General features: G+C 44.7%; 1 long non-coding RNA gene across 3 annotated transcripts in view; it reads right to left on the reverse strand.

Moving 5' to 3' along the window:
* LOC116155405 (uncharacterized) overlaps nucleotides 1-18,061 on the reverse strand; it is a 360,132-nt gene that overhangs the window by 272,561 nt on the left and 69,510 nt on the right. The window contains exons 7-10 of one of the 3 annotated variants that reach the window (XR_010383249.1): nucleotides 10,031-10,128; nucleotides 8,300-8,436; nucleotides 6,173-6,328; nucleotides 4,930-5,042 (exon numbers count right to left, since the gene is read on the reverse strand). The exons of 1 other annotated variant lie outside the window; for it this stretch is intronic. This is a non-coding gene — a long non-coding RNA (uncharacterized LOC116155405). Of the gene's footprint in view, nucleotides 1-4,929; nucleotides 5,043-6,172; nucleotides 6,329-8,299; nucleotides 8,437-10,030; nucleotides 10,129-18,061 lie in introns of those variants that run through there. One more of the 3 variants, XR_010383250.1, reaches the window with a different exon arrangement.

Below are 18,061 nucleotides of genomic sequence, written 5' to 3' on the forward strand. Positions count from 1 at the left end.
GGTAAGGACTCTGGCTTTTATTTGGAGAGAAAGAGGGCAGCCATTGGAGGATTTGATCAGAAGAGTAACTTAATCTATTTACGTTTTAACAGAATCACTCTGGTTAGTGTATGGAGAATAAATGATGGTGAAGCAAGAGCAGAACCCGAGAAACCCACTAGCCAGGAAGTTACTACAAAAGTAGTGATGCTGGCATGAACCAGGAGAGGAGAAGAGAAGTGGTTGGATTCTGTGTGTACTTTGCAAGTGAAGCAAATAGAATTTGCTGATGTGTTGAATGTAGGCTATAAGAGAAAGGGAGGAGTCAAGTATGACTGTATGGCTTCTGACCTGAGATGCTGGAAGGATCAAGTTGCCACCATCTGATGTGGGAATGACTGAGAATGGAATTGTTGGGCTTAATCATCCTCATCATAAACCTGAGATATAGGTAATGTTATTTGCATTTTACAGATTAAAAAAAACTGTTGCTTATATAGTAAAGTGACTTATCCAAAGTCACACACCTTTCAGCAGTACAGCTAGGATATAAGTCCTGGTCTATCCTAAAGTGTAAGCACTTAAACACTGCATGTTGCTGCTTTCCAAAGGGAAAGGCAGGAGCATCCAAGTTTTCCCATAAGTGGCCATGTGACCGGAACCCCATACAAGTGTAGATATATGAATAATTTATGGATAATTGTGGTAAATGGAGAGGGGTTTCTAATACTGGCCATGATGTGAATCAAGTGCCCAAAGAGACAGGACCCACTCTTGTTTATCCTTTGGTCAGTGGACCTCCACGGTGCCCAGTTTCATAATGCAGCAATCATGATTATATAGTCATAATTAGTTTCAATTATAATAACCAATGGGTCTCCACATGCTGGCCCAACACCTGGCAGCTATTATTACATGGCTGGGTCCCATTAGGAATATCTAGGATGCCTTTTAAAAATGCAGACTCCAAGACCCTCTCCTCACCTACAGAAACAGAATCTCCCAGGATAGATTCAGAAATCTGTATTTTTACAGTTGATTCTTCTGCAGTCATACAGGCGCCAGTTGGTTGAATGGTGCTTGAGACCTTCTGAGTTAAGCAAGAGCAGTAGAAGACGGGTGGGTGGACTCTACTGGCTTAGTAGGTTGGATGTGCTCACTAAGGTGAAAAAGCATCACTTCTCAAAATCTGGCCCCTGACAGTAGCAACAGTATCACCGGGAGATGATTAGAAATGCAGGATCTCAAACCTCACTCCAGACCTACTATTTCTGAAGTTGTGTTTTAACAAGATGCCCAGCTATTTTGTAGACATAGTGCAGCTTGAAAAACACTGAAAAATACTTAGCAACAAGCCCTAAGTAGGGGTCAGGTGAGATACGATGGCTCGCTGGCCGTTTGCAGGACAGCTGACAATTATGAACCACTCAGCTGGTACTAGACTGGGTGCTTTACCTACATTATCTCACTCACTCCCCACAACAACCCTACAAGGTGGGCATTATAATCTCCACTATATGGGTGAAAAAACCAAGGCTCAGAGAGCTACAGTAATTCACGAAAGGCCGTTCAGTTTTTCAGAAGCAGAGCTGGGATTTGAACCCAAGTCTGTGTCTAAAGCACATGCTCATGCCACTGTACCATATTGCTAAAAACAAAGAATAAACCAAAGGCTCAGCCAAATCTAGGAAAACTCATATGGGCAATCGGCTGAGAAATGGAGTTCACTGTCCAAGAATGTCTACAGTGGGATTCAGAACAACATGTCATTGAATCAGGGTTGTTTGCTTGAGCTTAATCACATTAGATACCTGCCATTACATTTCTATAAGACAGCAGGCCCAGCTACTCTCTATTGCACACATAGTGTGGCATCTGGCGTCTGACTGGCTCCTGGGATGGCGTAGGCTGTGTTCTGCATTAGGTGGGAGGCACCCTGTGCTATCTGCCGCAGTCACGATCCTGTAATGAGTAAACTATTCCCTTGGAGTAAACTGTTCGCCCATGTGCAGTAAACAGAACCGGAACAGCTGCTCCAGGGCAAGGAACAGTGCCATTCACATTTGGATTCTCTAGAATTTTTCAGGTAGCAATAATCATCATAGCAAACTCTCGGAGAGTGCCTGAGATTCTGAAAAAGAGCACTGACAGGTGTTGTTTTATTTGCCTCTTAAAGAAGTCCCAAGAGTTAGATAATTTACTGGAAAACAGGTTTAGAAGATTGATGACTTCTCCAAGACCACACAGCTAGCACAAGGCCAAGCACCTACTCAAACCCAAGTCTTCTCATTTTAAACCTTTTGTTGTCAGCCTAAGACAGTGAGTGTGAAAGGGTTGAGGAGTTGGGCCAAGACCTACAGGGATCAGGGAGGATTTTCAATATGGACATACTAGAAGTTGTTTCTCAGTGGGGGAAATGTGTGATGGCTGATCCAGAATCTAGACATAACTTTTTGAAGAAAGACAAGCCTTTGCTCTCCAGTGGCCAGGGGACATCCATGTCCTTCCCATTTCCTGAGGTCTTCGCAATGAGTTAGTCCAAATTGACAGAAATGAGGGTTGATAACAAGGTTGGTTCACTAACTTCCTACCTAAACTCAGGAGGCTCCTCAGAGTTACTTGCTGGACGAAAATCTCTTTGTTACATGCGAAACTAAGTCCCTCACACCCAGCTCCTTTCTGGCTTTCCCTGTACACATGTGAAGCAGTGAACATCAACCTCCCACCAGAGTACTTCGCCCCGCACTGTCCAGCTCTTTAGGCCAGCCGCACCTCACTGCATGACTGCACTGCTTCAGGGGAGCCTGTGCCTCTGCTGCTCCTCTGCAGGTAGGTCACCCTCGGAAGATCTTTTCAGAGTGAATGCCACGTGTCATTAGTGGTGGGGGTTACAGTCCACCATGTACAAAGGGGCCTCGAATGTGGGTTCGTTCACTCCATTGGTACAGGATTTTGGAAGTGGGGAAGAATTTCACCTGACTCCTGGCGTTGGAAAACTTCACTGCTGGGGACAGTGGCAGGTCACCAGCCAACTGGGACAGTAACTGACTGGGTAATTGGGAAAGTTATACCCTCAGACTTGGAAGCTGTCGAGCAGTGGATCTGCAGTGAAAAGGCATCTAAAGAAGACAAGAATGTGCAAAGCATGAGCATTTTTACCAACTTGGAAGTCTTTTCAAGCCTTCAGGAGGAGCAGTTATAATAAACTGTCCTGGAGACAGAGAGTCAGGGCATCCTGAGGGACTGTGATGCAGCTAACAGGGCAACTGACTCCCTTGGAAACAGGGAAAGCACATCCAGAAGGGAAAACGGAACAGCCCCCCCCCCATGATTCTATTAGAACGATAGCAGTCAGCCCCTCTAGGTGTACAGCAGTTACTGTCTGGCATGCCTGACAGGGGCCTGAGGAAAACAGCAGCAGCAGCAAGTATGTTCATGCACAAAACTAGAATTAGACTGTCCCGGGGGAGCTATCCTAAGTGTCCAAGCCAGAGAAGTCTTTGGAGGGTTGGATGATCAGTTTGCATGAATACGTGTGCTGTCGGTTTCACTGAATGAAGCTGAATGGCCTACCAGGGAGCATCTCTCACAAACTCTACTGCAAAATAAGTCATCTTGGTTGACTAAGAATAATAAAGCTTTTCTGACTTGAACTGGATACTTCATGGAATTACTCCGTCAAGGAGATTTCCCAGAATCAGTGGAACTGGAGGACACAAGGCTATAGCCCCTCTGGGATAACCTGCTCCATTGGAAAGGGCGTCAGGGGGCAACTCTGGGCCAAATGGCTTTGACCCAGAGAATGCTGGATAATTTGATATGGGCAGCTCTCCCCACACACTGGGCAAATGGACAATGGCCTTGAATTTGCTCCTGTACTCTGGAGTAGAGGGGAAGAGTCTGGTGCATCCTCAAAGAGTGATCATAGACATACCTCTATTGGTAATGCAGAGGGTGAATAGCTTCCTGCATTCTTGTTGTGGATATGGTCTGAGAGAATCCCAGACACAGGCTTGGAATGCAAGCTCATCACTATGTTGAATATATAACCCTTACCAAGCCCAGCAGCAGGAAGTCTCATGGACACCCCACCCAGAACATTGCCATAGAATCAGCTGGAGTCAATAGAGAGAATTTCATAAGCCTGCAAGACCAGGGGGTAGAATAAGGAAAGACAAATCCCGATGACTTGGAGGTTGACTTCCTTCCTCCTTTTGGTAACTTAATAGAGCATTGGCTCAGAAGGTGTGGGTTATCTCCACTAAAAAACATGTGGTGACCAGTTCCTGAGCTCTTCTGAAGGCTTCCCATTTCTAACAAGGCCACTTGCACAACTGTCTCTGTATGAGACTAAGGGGTTTTGCAGGATGCACAACTTTGAGTGCTAATCTCCCAACAGCAGTGCCGGGCAAACCAGGATGGCTGCTCACCCTATTGACCAAGGACCTTCTATCCTCACAGCAATACAGATGTCTCCTGGCACCATTGTCTGAAAACATATACAACACTTTGAAGGTGAAGATAGGACCCCTCTCTGCTAGAACTCTAGATGTGGAACCCAGTCTGAGCACATCTCCCTGTGGGGTAAAAAGAGTGTGGGGTCTGGCTCTTCGATACCTCTGCTTGTAAATTTATTCCCTAATAATATCTTGTTTCTATTTACGTAATATGGATTCATAGATGAATTTCTATGAAATTTGGCATAAGTCAGAAACTCTCTAGATACATCACCAAGACCATGTTCTCTGTCTTAAATTTATTTCTCCATCTTATTCCCATCTAATGAGCTATGGGCTGGAACTAGAAGGAATCTGACCATCAAACAGCTTTGATGACATCTCTAGAATTACCACCAACACAGCACAGGAATCACAGCGTGACGTGAAGCTAAGGCCTCAGCGCAGGAGGCGCCACAGTGCTCCCCCCGCAGCCCCGCAGATCCCCTCACCATTTACACTCACGTCAGCACCTCTTCCTTCAGAGAGCCCGCTCAGGCCAACAGGAGCCACTCTGACTGCCCACGGCACAGGCCGGAGCCGCCCGGCACTGAACACACACGCACCCTAGAGAGGAGAAGGCAGGCAGCATTTAATCAACAGATATCCCAGCTCCTTCTCCCACTGACGGGGAGAATTCTGAGACGTGTGTTTTGTTACATTTTCCAGAGTTTCTCCATGGAATTAAGCAAGAACCGCCACTATGGTAACTGGCTTAACCACTCACCCTTCGTGGCTGCCATCTTTCCCCCAACTCCTCCCGTCTCACCGTCCACGTGACCGGCACCTTCCAATGAACTAATTGCACACACATCCTTGGTTCAGGGGCTGATTCTGGGGAACGCAAACCAAACTACCAATGCCACCCACCTAGAAATAGGCGTCATCAGAGATGGGCCTGTGTCAACATGAATGTCGACATGAGATAACGTGGCAGAATAACACGAGCTGACCTCCTTCCCTGTAAAAGAAAGCGCAGGCTTCCCCACTCCAGCTCAGAGACGGCTCGGCCCTCTTTCCCCTCCCAGGTAAGGAGAGGAGAGCACAGCGTAGCCCATCCCCCAGTGACAGAGACTTTTTACTGACTCTCCTCCCAGCTGCCTTTAACTCACGCTCCAGTTCTCAGCGTACCATGTAACACCTCTCCCAGAAAGCCCTCTCCGACCCCTTCCTTTCTCCCCCTCTTACTCGCACAGCATCCTCTGCCTCCCCTGGCCCGGCACCCGCTGTTGCCGCTTGCTCCACTGTCCCCTCAGCTGTAAGTTCAGTGGAGGCAGGGCCTGTGTTTCGTATTTGTATCTGCCTTCATCCTCAGAATACAACACAGCATCTGGCCCAGAGCAAGTGCTCAAAGAATCACTGTTGTGTCAGTGAATGAACAAACCCAGTTTTCCAAATACCCATCCTAATCCTGGTCATGGTTTGTGATCTTGGGCCATATTCTCCTCCAGTGACCAGAGTGACTGACCGAAACTCATGGGATATTTGGGTTAAAAGAACCACAGAGATCCCTTAGGAGGTCATTTTCACAGGGAGGAAAACTCAGACCCAGCACACTACAAGGTCAGGATTTAGAAAAACTGGCTTCTGCCACATTTAGGTGAGAGACCTTAAACAAATCTCAACTTTTCTCATTCAACAAACCCCCTGCATCTGTTCCCCCATCTATGAAGCTGGAATAATTGAATTTGCCTTACCTACTTCGAAGAACAGTGTTCCTTCTTTCAATATTTATTGGGTGCTGACTGGGAACCAGCCCCTCTGCCAGGGGCTGAAAATAGAACACTCAGCACTCAGACTGTGCCCTCAAGAAGCTGATATCGGTGATGATCCAGTGAGAGGAAGGCTGCCTCCTACAAAGGGGGAAACTGATATTCAGAAAGGTATGTCACCTGCCCACGCTCACAAAGCTAGTTAACGGGATAACCACATTTCAAACACAACTCAGTTCTAAACAAAACGCTACCTTTCCACAGCCTAGGGTTTCAGTTTCCCTTCTTCCACCACCCATGCTCCTGCTCTTGATTTGGAATTTAGTGTAGTTTTATATTTCAGTGCACATTCTAATATTAGCAACAGCCTGGGTGGGTATGGCCAAAATTAGCTGCATAGTAAAGAAATATAAAACAATAGGCATTCAACAAGTGCTGGCCACACTGAATCAAACTGAATTTCATGAGACTTGGAAAGTCCAAAGATCTTTGAACGCTTCAGCTGCATCTAGTCAGTTCAATTCCATTCCATCCCATTCCATTCAATGAGCCTTTCTTGACTGCCTAGGATGGCAGGACACGGCAGCAGGATGGATGATACAAGGAGGAACTTAGAAGACTAGAGAATATTTAGTAGGACTAATCTTAAGTGAAAACAGCTGTTACCGCGCCTGCTGCTTAGATCCTGCCTGGTCAGCGTTTGTTGAGTGAATGAATGAATGGATGGGCTCTCACATTCCAATTATATTTGCCTTTTTAAAAGAATAGGTGTTCTGAGCCACAGATCTTTGAACCGGAGCTGTGCCACTTACTATTGGCTGTAACCTGGAGCAAATGTGTAGCCCCTCTGAGTCTCAGTTTCCTCACTTGTAATACGGTGATAATATTGTGTACCCGCCCCTCCCCCCCATTTTTTATAGTCTCTTGAACATTTATAGGCACCAAAGTTTTGAGAAAGTAGGAGGGACTTTTTGCTGGCTGCATTTCTAAATGACAGATGTGAAAGCGCCCCTCTGTATCTGTTCTTCTCAGGTTTTGGGGATCGGGTCCTTGGACCAGATACTGGGACAGAATCCTGGCTGCAAAGCTGATCTGCTTAGTGATTTTGGGCAAAGGCCCTCATCTTTCCAAGGCTTAGTTTCTTCATTTATAAAATGTGAACAATAATAGCAGCTAAGCCACAGGCGTATTGTGAGGACTAACTAAGATAACACGGAGGAAGCTCCCCTCAGTGCCCACCACAGCGTAGCCACTCAGTAAATAATGGCTCCCTTTCCTGCAGCTGCCTCCTTGCTGCCTGCACCGGAGCACACCAGGGTCTCCCAGTTTATAATTTAATTCTCGCCTTTCTAGCAGGACCTGCCCATCCACAGTTAGTAAATGCTGCTACTTGCACCACAGCAAAAGCAGTGGCAGAAAGATCTCCACCCCACCCAAAATCTACCACCTGTTATAACCAGGGGTGCAACCAGCCACCAGCATGGGAGCTCCATCGTAACTGCCCAGGAGAAGGACCCTGTACCAGATCTGGGTGATGGAAAGGAGAGGGATCACCCAGCGCCCCTTCTTTAAGCCCAAAGAGAACCAGCACAGCGTGCCCACCTGGCAAATTCAGAATAAACATAACAGGAAATCTCATCTGCTCGAGGAAGCTGTTTCTGCACCCGTGTCCCCAGAGGCACTCGTGGGCACTAAGTGGAAAGCTGACTCCATTGCTGAGCTCGCAGTGCCACCTGGTGGAAGTTTTGTGCCACCATAGTTACTTTTAATCCCAGGGTCAAAGCCATCAGGATCTGGAGCCTAGCAGTTCCACCAAGGAACGTTTTTGTACCTTTGTACCATGATGGTCTATTGAGGGAACTATATCCACTACCCCTCTTCTTAACTAATCCAGAACATGCTTAGCTACTGAATCACTATGCTGTACACCAGAAACTAATACAACATTGTAAATCAACTGTACCTCAATTTTAAATATAGGGAGAAAAAAAGAGATGCGAGCAGCAGACCCCAGGCACTGGGTGCTAAGTTGAGCCTTTCCCCACAATGAGTGAAAAAGACCCAAGAGGGAGGAGGATTTGATATCATGACGGAATTGTGGCATCAACTTACAGTGTTAAGATTAGTCGGGAATTTAAACATCGTCTCCATCAACCCTTCATTTTACATAGGAGTAAGGCCCTTCGGATGGGGCTCCGCAGATATCACATAGAAATTTGTGACAGAACTGGGGACAAATTCCAGATCTCCTAAGTAGAAAGGGTGAGAACCTTTGATATGTGAAAGAGGAGGCACTTCAAACCAGCAAAGAAGATTAGCCAATAAATAAATAGCATTGCAATACTGGCTGGCCGTTTTAGAAAAGCAAGTAAAGCTGGATTCCTACCTGGCTTCCTACATTAAAATAAATTCCAGAGAAATTTTAAATGTAAAAAAATTAAAGAAAAAAATCATAGAAGTAACAGGGGAAAAAAATGGGTTAATCGTCTTACAATCTTGGTGTGGAAGCCCTAAAGAAAAGAGTGATAAATCCGACTGAGTAAAATGTGTATACTTCTGCACAAGAAAACAAAGTTAAAAGAACACAAAAACTTAGGAGAATATTGGCCATTCATTTGCTAGACAGAGCACCAACTTCCTTACTGCAAAATGGGTTTTTACAAATCAATAAGGAAAAGCCCCACAACCCAACAGAAATGCTCACATCCAGTAAGCAGATTTAATATGCTCAGCTACACTCATAATTAAGAAAATTACAGATTAAATCAACACTAGGACACCACTTTACATTCCTATCAGTTTGGCAAAATGTTTGAAGTTTAATCATAGTCACTCTTGTCAAAGATGAACAGAAATAGGCAGTTTCATACATCGTGGGAGTATAAATTGGTTTTTAGAAGAACAATTTGGGAAAGTCTACTCCCTCAATTCAAGGTGCAAGGACCAGCATCTCTTTTCTGTTTTACACATATATGCTCGTGTGGAGGTCCAGGTCCTCCTTCCTGACTGCCTGCCCCAATATTCTAAAAGTACAAGGGCTTCTCAGTCAGAAGGAGAAGTGAGCAGACTGTCAACCCAACTCACAATTTCCTGCAAAAAAAAACAACTGGAATAAACTTTAAACATTTTGCTATGTGCCTGGCCCTATGGTGGCTTCTCACTCACCACAGCTCTGAGTCCCCAATGAAAGCTAGTTCTGGAATGGTCCTCAGACAGTTCTTGCCCACGGCTCTGGTTGCCCTTGTGGCCCCTGCCTCAGTCATTGGGATTCTCTGAGATGACAGAAGCCCACCTCCAAGTGTCGGCCCACTGAAGAGGACTCCTGGTCACACTGAGGCCCTCAAGGTCAAAGCCCTTAGGTTTGTCTCACACAGCTACTCGGCTTCCCCAGGACTGGACAGGGCCTCACGTAGCAGAGGGGCAGGTCCAGGGTCTGTCCTTCGCAAGCTGGGAACAGTGGAGATTCCAGCAGCAGTGGAAACATGCCCCAGAGGGTGTGGGGCTAGGGGAGGTGATGCCCCAAGTGTGGTGGCCAGAGGGCTCCACCCCAGTGCCAGGGGTTCAGCTGTTCGTGCTCAGCTCTCTCAGAGCCACTTTCCCAGAGAGGAAGAGAGCCGCAGGAGGGCTGGGTTCTGCACACTCACTCCCCTTCCCCATCGCTGGGCCAGAGTTAGGGCCACCAACATCCACTCCACATGTTCCCCTAACTCTCAGCCTCAGGTAGAAGGTGAGCATGGAAAGGAAAGCAAAGAGGAGTGGAATCCCCTGCCTCTCAGAGAGGCTGCTTCATCCATCAGCTTAACCATCCCCTCTGCCCAGAGCTGCCCACCGGCTCCACCGTACCTCTCATTCAGGGCAGGGACCCGGACCGGTGCACCTGCAGACTTCAGATGTGTCAGTCGAGATGTGCTTCAGGGTGAGAGCAGCCAGCAGGGCTTTCACTGAAAACGAAGAAAACGGTTCATCTACAGCAGGGCTCTCTCTCTTAAACCAGAAGTGCGATTTGCAGGAATTTGCCTCACAGAAGTACTGGGACAACTGCACAAAGACAGGCATTGCAGCACTGTGTGTAAGAGTGGAAAACTGGAAACAACCAATAAATAAATCTGAGAGTGGTTAAATAAATTGCAGTATATCCATACCATCCAATGCCACGCAGTGTTAAAAACGAGGTGGATTTATGTTTACTGATGTGGAAAGATGTGCAAGATTCTTCAGTAAGTGGGGAAAAGGACACCGGAGAGCAGTAGTATGATACCCTCCTAAACCGTTTTTAAAAGATTCTCTATAAAAATAACAAACATGGTTTGTCAGACACTCTGAGTGCAACGCTTTACATATACGAACACTTTAAATCTCGTAACAACCTGATGGGGTAGGTGTCCATTTTACAGATGGGAAAACTGAGGCACAGGGAGGTTAGACAACTAGGGTCAGATCATAAAGCTAGCAGGGACAAAGAGTTAGCATGAGAACCCAGGCAGGCTGACCCCGGAGTCTAGCATCTTAGCACCACACTGCTTTTTTCTGTGTAGGTGGTTCTGCCTACACTTGTCTGGAAAGAAACCCAAGAAAACTCCTAGTGCTAGTTACCTCCGAGAATCAAGATTAGGAAACTGACGAATGGAAGGAGCATTTTTACTTTTTCACTATACTATCTGTACTGCTTGTCTATTTTTAAGAGCATGCGTTGCCTACACATACATCTATACACATGCATGTACATACACATACATATGTATACATCTATTTGTTTAGAACCAGTCTCTAGACTTGGCCTGATGCCATCATCCACCTTAGGCCTAATGCCAGTGATATTCCCCACACTGATTTGCTAAAATCCTACTCAGCTTTTATTCATCTGTCCATTAACACTGAATCCCCTCTGGTTGCCAGGCCTGATCTCTGGACACAATGTTCTATTTAAAACCTTCCATGACTTTTCACAGCCATGACAAAGTCTGAGATCCCGGCCCTCCTAACCCAAACCCCTGGCATGTCACACACAACTTTATCCTTTGGCAACACTCAACTGTTAGTCGTTCCCTGCTCACAAGTTTCTGTCACCAGCTTCCCTTCTGTGCTGTCTCCCCATCACTCTTTTTATAAATGTTTTTTTAATTGAAATATAGTCAATTACAACGTGTCTGTTGCTATCCAGCCCCTTGACCCCACCCTCACCTGTTGAACTCTGACTTATCTTTTTTTAACTTAAGTACAGTTAGTTTACAATCTTCTGTCAATTTCTGGTATACAGCATAATGTTTCAGTCATACATATATAGTTTTGTTTTCATATTCTTTTTCATTATAGGTTACTACAAGATCCTGAATATAGTTCCCTGCTATACAGAAAAAAACTTGTTCTTTCAAGGACTCAGTTCCAGAAGCGCCTCAGCCGGGAAGCCTTCCCCAAGCTCCTCACTGACGTCCCTCCCCATCAAGAATGAGTTTGGTGCCCCTCCTCCTGCTCCCACTAACCCTGTGTGTACCTCATCCTAGGACTTCACACCTGTCTCCTGGGAGCCCCATGAGGCTTCTGGGTCCATCTTTGCTTCCCAGGCAAATGTACAGGACCTGGCATAGTACAGATGCTCAAGAACATTTGGGACCTAATAGAATATTCAAAATAACTGCAAGTCCTGTCCTATGTCAGGTGCTAATCTTAACCCTTTACGTGTATTAACTCTCAGTGAATCCTACAGAGCCTAACATGGAAGAACGATAATTATATTCCATCCAAGAGTGTTTTAAAGGCACAAAGTAATTGTGTCATCTGCCTAAATTCACACAGCTAGGAAGTAGCAGGGGTCAGACCAGATCCAGGCATGTGACCCCAGAAACATGGGCTTAACCCCAGTGCTACAGCTGCCTCTTGAACAGGGAGCTGTGTCATCTGGCTCCAGGCTTAGTTCAAACTCGCCTGCAGCCACACCACCCCTCCCCCTGCCACATCGCTTCCTAAGCTCTGACTTAGGAATGTAGCACCCACGACACATATTTAGGGGTGCATACAGATGCCATTTCGTTGCTTCATCAAAGCTCACATAGGGGAAGCAAGGTAGTGTTCATTTGTGTTACCCTGGTGATCAGCCAGAGCATGGAACCCAGAGCTGGCACTAAGGTGAGTATTTTCAGAAGGAAGAAAAGAAGGAAGAGAGATGACTCCACCAGCTCCCACCACCTTCATACCTGTCATTGGGCGCACGCACGTGCGCTCACTCCCACACACCCACACCTACACACACCTTACACCTCTCCTCTTCTGAGTATTTCAGTTGTCAGGGGGGAAACGACTTTAAAACAGCAGCTCAGCCTCTTTCCTATGGTTTTTCTTTGTAAAGAGAATAGGATGGTGCCTTCTCCAGAATCCCTAGCTGCCTCAAAGCTCCTCAGAACTGAAACTGCAGCGCCACCTTGTGTTCAAAGACCATTATGTCACCCCAGTTGAACCAGGTAAACAGAGTGAATGTTTTCTGGTCTTTTTCCAGTCTGACAAATGTTAATGATCACACACACACACACCACATATGCTGTCATAGACACCCCACTCTTTATAAAATACCACTGTATGATGGATACCATGTGCTCTGCTTACACTCCCCTCATTAAAGTACTTCTCACCCAGCTGCTGGGAGTCTTCATGTGGACAGCCTCCAGGCGTCAGCACCAGGAACCACCTCTGCTGCAAAGAGCTGCCTAGCCCAAGGTCACGCCCTTCCCAGGGAGACCCACATACAATGACCAGCTGATGCAGTGGGGAAAGGATCTGGTGATCTCGAGCCAATAGAGACACTCCTAAAAGGCCATCCTTGCTCCAGAGCTCCCTTGAGTTGGCTGAGGCTGTCCCTGAACCTGCATGCAGCTTCACCTGGCCCCTGCCCAGTCCTGTTCCCTGTCACCTCTTCCATAGGTGCTGGACTGAAGGCTAAACCCCACCACAGAATCTGTGCCTCTGAAATGCAGAAGTATCCCTGTCTTACCATCTAGTCAAGCATTTATCGAGCCTGCATGTATTAAGGAATCAATTAGACAGAAGACCTAACTTTACTTCTGTAATCTGGAACTCCAACAAGTGTAAATGCAGTTCCTGATTCTCTCAGCTGGTTTATAGGCAGGCGAGACAACAAATAAAGCAGATGAATCAGTTAATAGTACGAAAACCTTCTCTGAGGTTCTGGAATAAATGAAAGATATAGAACATCAGGACTGTATAATCTTATAGTTTACCAGTCATGCGATAAATATTTCCCACATGGATTCAAAGAGTACATTTTGAAGGTGCTTTTTTAAGTTACAGGCAGAGAGAAGAACTTTCCCATGGCAGCATTTCATAACCCCCTCCTGGCTTAGCCCCTTTCCACACCCACAGTATTAAGGGCTTGCTCACAGAAGTAGCAGCTGCCACCGATACTCTGACCCTTAATTCAGAGACACAGGTCCTGGGAGCTCCCCACCCATCTTCTCAATGTGAGCTCCTCATATCTCGCATCATGCATTTCAACATTAGGGCACCAAAGCATCTTCCCTCACGACCAGCGTCACAAATACTGATACTGTGTAGACTTTCCATACCACCGAAGGGGAGGAGAAAGCCAGACATTCTAAGGGCACGTATATTGGCACTAGTAGCTCTGAACAGCTAACAAAATGCAGAACTATGATAGCTGTGACGCTACTGAGTGGACACCCATTGTTCTGTCTAAATAGGCACCTGCACACTTTTCACTTCTGGGGTGCTTCTTCTTCTGGGAAACATCCTCCCCCTGCTCTAACCACGGTTCACAGGAGTTGTTGTGTCTGGACTTGATTCCATCACTTCCATCAGCACCGACCGCCACCAGGGAGAGACCACACCAAGCAAAAGAAATGTGGCTTCACCACATCTCCTGCCCCTGCAGGAGAACTGCACAGAATTTCTTCTAGGAAGAAATAAACATGTAAAGTAGTAGGGGCTGGTTTTGTTTTACTCTAAACAAGTCATTTACCTCTCTGGGCCTTTTTCATTTGCATCAAGAGGTAAAATAGTAGCCATCTGATGACCTGCAATGCGTCAGATGCTATGCTTGGCCTCTACTTACAGTGCAGCTCTTAATTCTCTCCACTTCTCAGCCAGGTGGTTATTAGTTACCCCCATTTTACAGAGAAGGAAGTAGAGGCTCAGAGAGGTTAAGTAACTTGCCCTAGGTCACACAGCTGGGAACTAGCAGAGCTCACATTTGAACCTCCTTGTGTTTAACAACAAAACACAGCCTCCTTACCCACTACATTGGTCTCTTCATAGCCCCACACAAGTTCTTAAAAGAGCAAATGTGAAGGCCCCTCCCCACACAGCACTGCACATCACAGGCACTCAGTATGTGCTACAAGAGAATGAAGCTGACGCGGAATAGAAGATGGTCAGTGAAAACTTACTCCATGGCTGGTACAGCCCCACCCACCACCATCACGTGCTCAAATTGTTACCGAGTCTAAACTCATTCTGCTCACCGCCCGACAGGCCAGTAAATCGGGAGACGAGGTGCAGGGGCAAGGAATAGCGACTTTAATCGGAAAGCCAGCAGACCGAGAAGATGGCAGACTAAAGTCCTGGAGAACCATCTTACTCAAGTCAGAATTCAGGCTTCTTTCATACTAAAACGGAGGGGCGGTGGTTGGTTGTTGCAAATTTCCTGGTGTAGGAATTCTTTGTTCTTGTAGCTGTCCACCTGGGTCAGGTCATGCTGCCCCTGTAAAACCTTACAAAATAAACGTTATTTTCTATTCTGCAACTTGTTATCTTTATGTAAGTGCAAAAGTGTCAGAGCCTTGAGAATAGGCTCTTCTGTATATTTCAGGCTAAAGACAACATTCTTTTACAAAAGGTACAGAGATAGCAAGAGTAGGCTTAGAAAACGGCACACGGTTAAAGAAACAGGTCTAATACGGAGTCAAGGAGTCAAAATTTGTTCTTCTCTGTTACAGAATCTGTCCGTCAAGATAGTTAACCTACAGTGAATAGGGAGGAGGCAGTGTGTGCTGCCTTACCCAGATCACCTCCCACAGAAAAAGTCTGTCCAGGAGGCTTTTGCAGGTGCTACCGAGACCCCAGAGAGCCTGAGTTGTTCCCAGTCACTCCCGCACTCTGGCTGGATGAACACTCACTCCCTTTGCCTCAGGCGTGAGGTTTAGAGGCTTCCATCTCTTTTCAGCACATCCCTCCACCCCTAGAATTGATGCTTTTAGAATAAGTCATCAGTCCTTCAGTCACTCATTGTCTGAGTTTCAAGAATTTCTTCTGAGGTCTCAGGAAAGCCAGTGAGTGAGTCATCACCCCCACCTCGAACTCCTTCCAAGGCAAACCCAAAGCAGTTTCCCAAACAATAGTATTTTACTGATAAGTTTCTGCAACTCAAGGGAGTGAAGCAACTCCTAACTGGCCTAAGTAAGAAGAGGGAAGAGAATAATATTAATGGTCCACACCCAGAATATGTGACATCTGGTGAAGATCATTTTTAACACCTCCCTCCTCCATAAAATAATAAATTTCTTTTATTATTTATCATGAAAGAAAACAAATAGTCAGGATGATCAGACAAGGAATCAAGCAGTAAAAAAGAAATGTTGTACCATGACAATAAAAAATTTAAAACTTACCTAAATATTAAAGAAGGGGATTGATATAATTACATGAACTACTTTTTCTTAAAAAAGAGGGCAGTGAAGACCAAAAAAGCTTCCAAGAGAATGAACTCCATGATTATCCAAGAGTGATTTGCACAGAGAACAGAACTGAAGTAACCAAGTTCTGTTTCTTCGTCCTTCAATCACTGTGATATCTATTTTTATTTTGAATCTACTTGCTTAAATGCAGAAATATGTAGGACCACAGGGAACTGTGTCCAAAATGACACAAAACAATTCCACATCATTATGAATTACTTTCCATGAATCACATATAGCTGAGTCGCATGTGTTCAGTCCACTGACTAAAAAACTGGAGTCTCCAAATTAACTTTCATGTAAATTACATTTTTAATAAAACATAAATAACAAAAATGTACTAGATGAAGTGTAAATATATATGTGAAAACAGCAAAGGAAACCATCAACGAATGAAAAGACAATCTACAGAATGGAAGAAAATATTTGCAAACAGTGCAACCAACAAGGGGTTAATATCCAAAATATACAAACAGCTTACACAACTCAATATCAAAAAAAAACCAAACAGCCCAATCAAAAAATGAGAAGACCTAAATAGACATTTTTCCAAAGAAGACATACAGACATCACTAATTATTTGAGAAATGCAAATCAAAACCACAATGGGGTATCATGTCACACCAGTCAGAATGGCCATCATCAAAAAGTCTACAAATAATAAATGCTCGAGAGGGTGTGGAGAAAAGGGAACCCTCCTGCACTGTTGGTGGGAATGTAAATTGGTGCAGCCACTATGGACAATAGTATGAAGGTCCTCTTAAAAACTAAAAATTGAGTTATCATATGATCCAGCAATCCCACTCCTGCGTATATAACCAGAAAAAAGAAAAACTCTAATTCAAAAAGATACGTGCATCCCGATGTTCATAGTAGCACTATTTACAATAGCCAAGGCATGGAAACAACCCAAGTGTCCATAAACAGACAATTGGCTTAAGAAGATATGAGATAGATAGATAGAGATATACAATGGAATATTACTTACCCATAAAAAAGAATGAAATACTGAAATTTGCAGCAACATGGATATACCTAGAGATTATCACACTAAAGTAAGACAGATAAAGACAAATACCGTATGTTACCACTTATATATGAAATCTAAAAATTAACACAAGTGTATCTACATACAAAACAGAAATAGACTCACACACTCAAATAGACACAGAAAACAAACTTATGGTTACCAAAGGGGAAAGGGAGTCAGGGGTAAAATAGGAGTTTGGGATTAACAGATACAAACTACTCTACATAAAATAGACAAGCAATAAGGATTTCCTGTATAACACAGGGAACTATATTCAACATCTTATAATAACCTAAAATGGAAAATAACCTAAAAAAAAATATGTAAAACAGAATCACTTTGCTGTACACATGAAATTAACACAATATTGTAAATCAACTATACTTCAATAAAAAATACATGTGTGTGCCTATTGAAATTTTTCAACTTCCATAGTACCCACAGCAGAAGTCCTTTCTTCCCCTCCTCAGCAACCAGTATTTTGTAACTGACATTGTTTAGAATTGCTGGTTTATGGTGACAATAAAAAGCAAAGCAATTTCCAGACAGCTTTATTACTGTTTATAAATTCTCCACAGAAAATGCACCACCTTGTTGCTCACACATGTGGCAGACACCCCAACACCTCCACCCTTGGAACCACTGTTACTGGATACTGATTTTAGATTCCTGCTTTGTGCTGCAAGTCTTAAATATATTCGCTTATCTAATGCTTACAACCATCTCATTAAATGAGTTAATATACTCAGGATGTTGCCAAGCACACAGTGAGGTCTCAAAAAATGTTTGTTCTCATCTTCATCATCATCATTAATCCCACTTAATCATTTGAAATCGAGGCACAGAGAGGCTAAGCAACTTATCAAATATGACCCAACTAGTAAAGAGCAGAACCAGAATTTGAATTTAAATCTATCCGACTCCAAAAGCAAGTTCTGTCCCCAACACCATTTGGTAAACGTTCGCTGGCTGGATATTGTGTAGCAGCAAGAGAAGTTGCCTACCTGGGAGTGATTCAATCGATCCCCAAAACTTCTGTCTGCTGTTCAGTTCCTCTCACAACTAGCTTTTGTAATGCCTAAAATGCAGCCATTCACCCCTCTTTTCAGTTCTAAGTAACATTCTTAGCATTTATTAGAGTGT

This window comes from Camelus dromedarius, chromosome 12, assembly GCF_036321535.1.
Source record: "Camelus dromedarius isolate mCamDro1 chromosome 12, mCamDro1.pat, whole genome shotgun sequence".
Lineage (NCBI taxonomy): Eukaryota > Metazoa > Chordata > Mammalia > Artiodactyla > Camelidae > Camelus > Camelus dromedarius.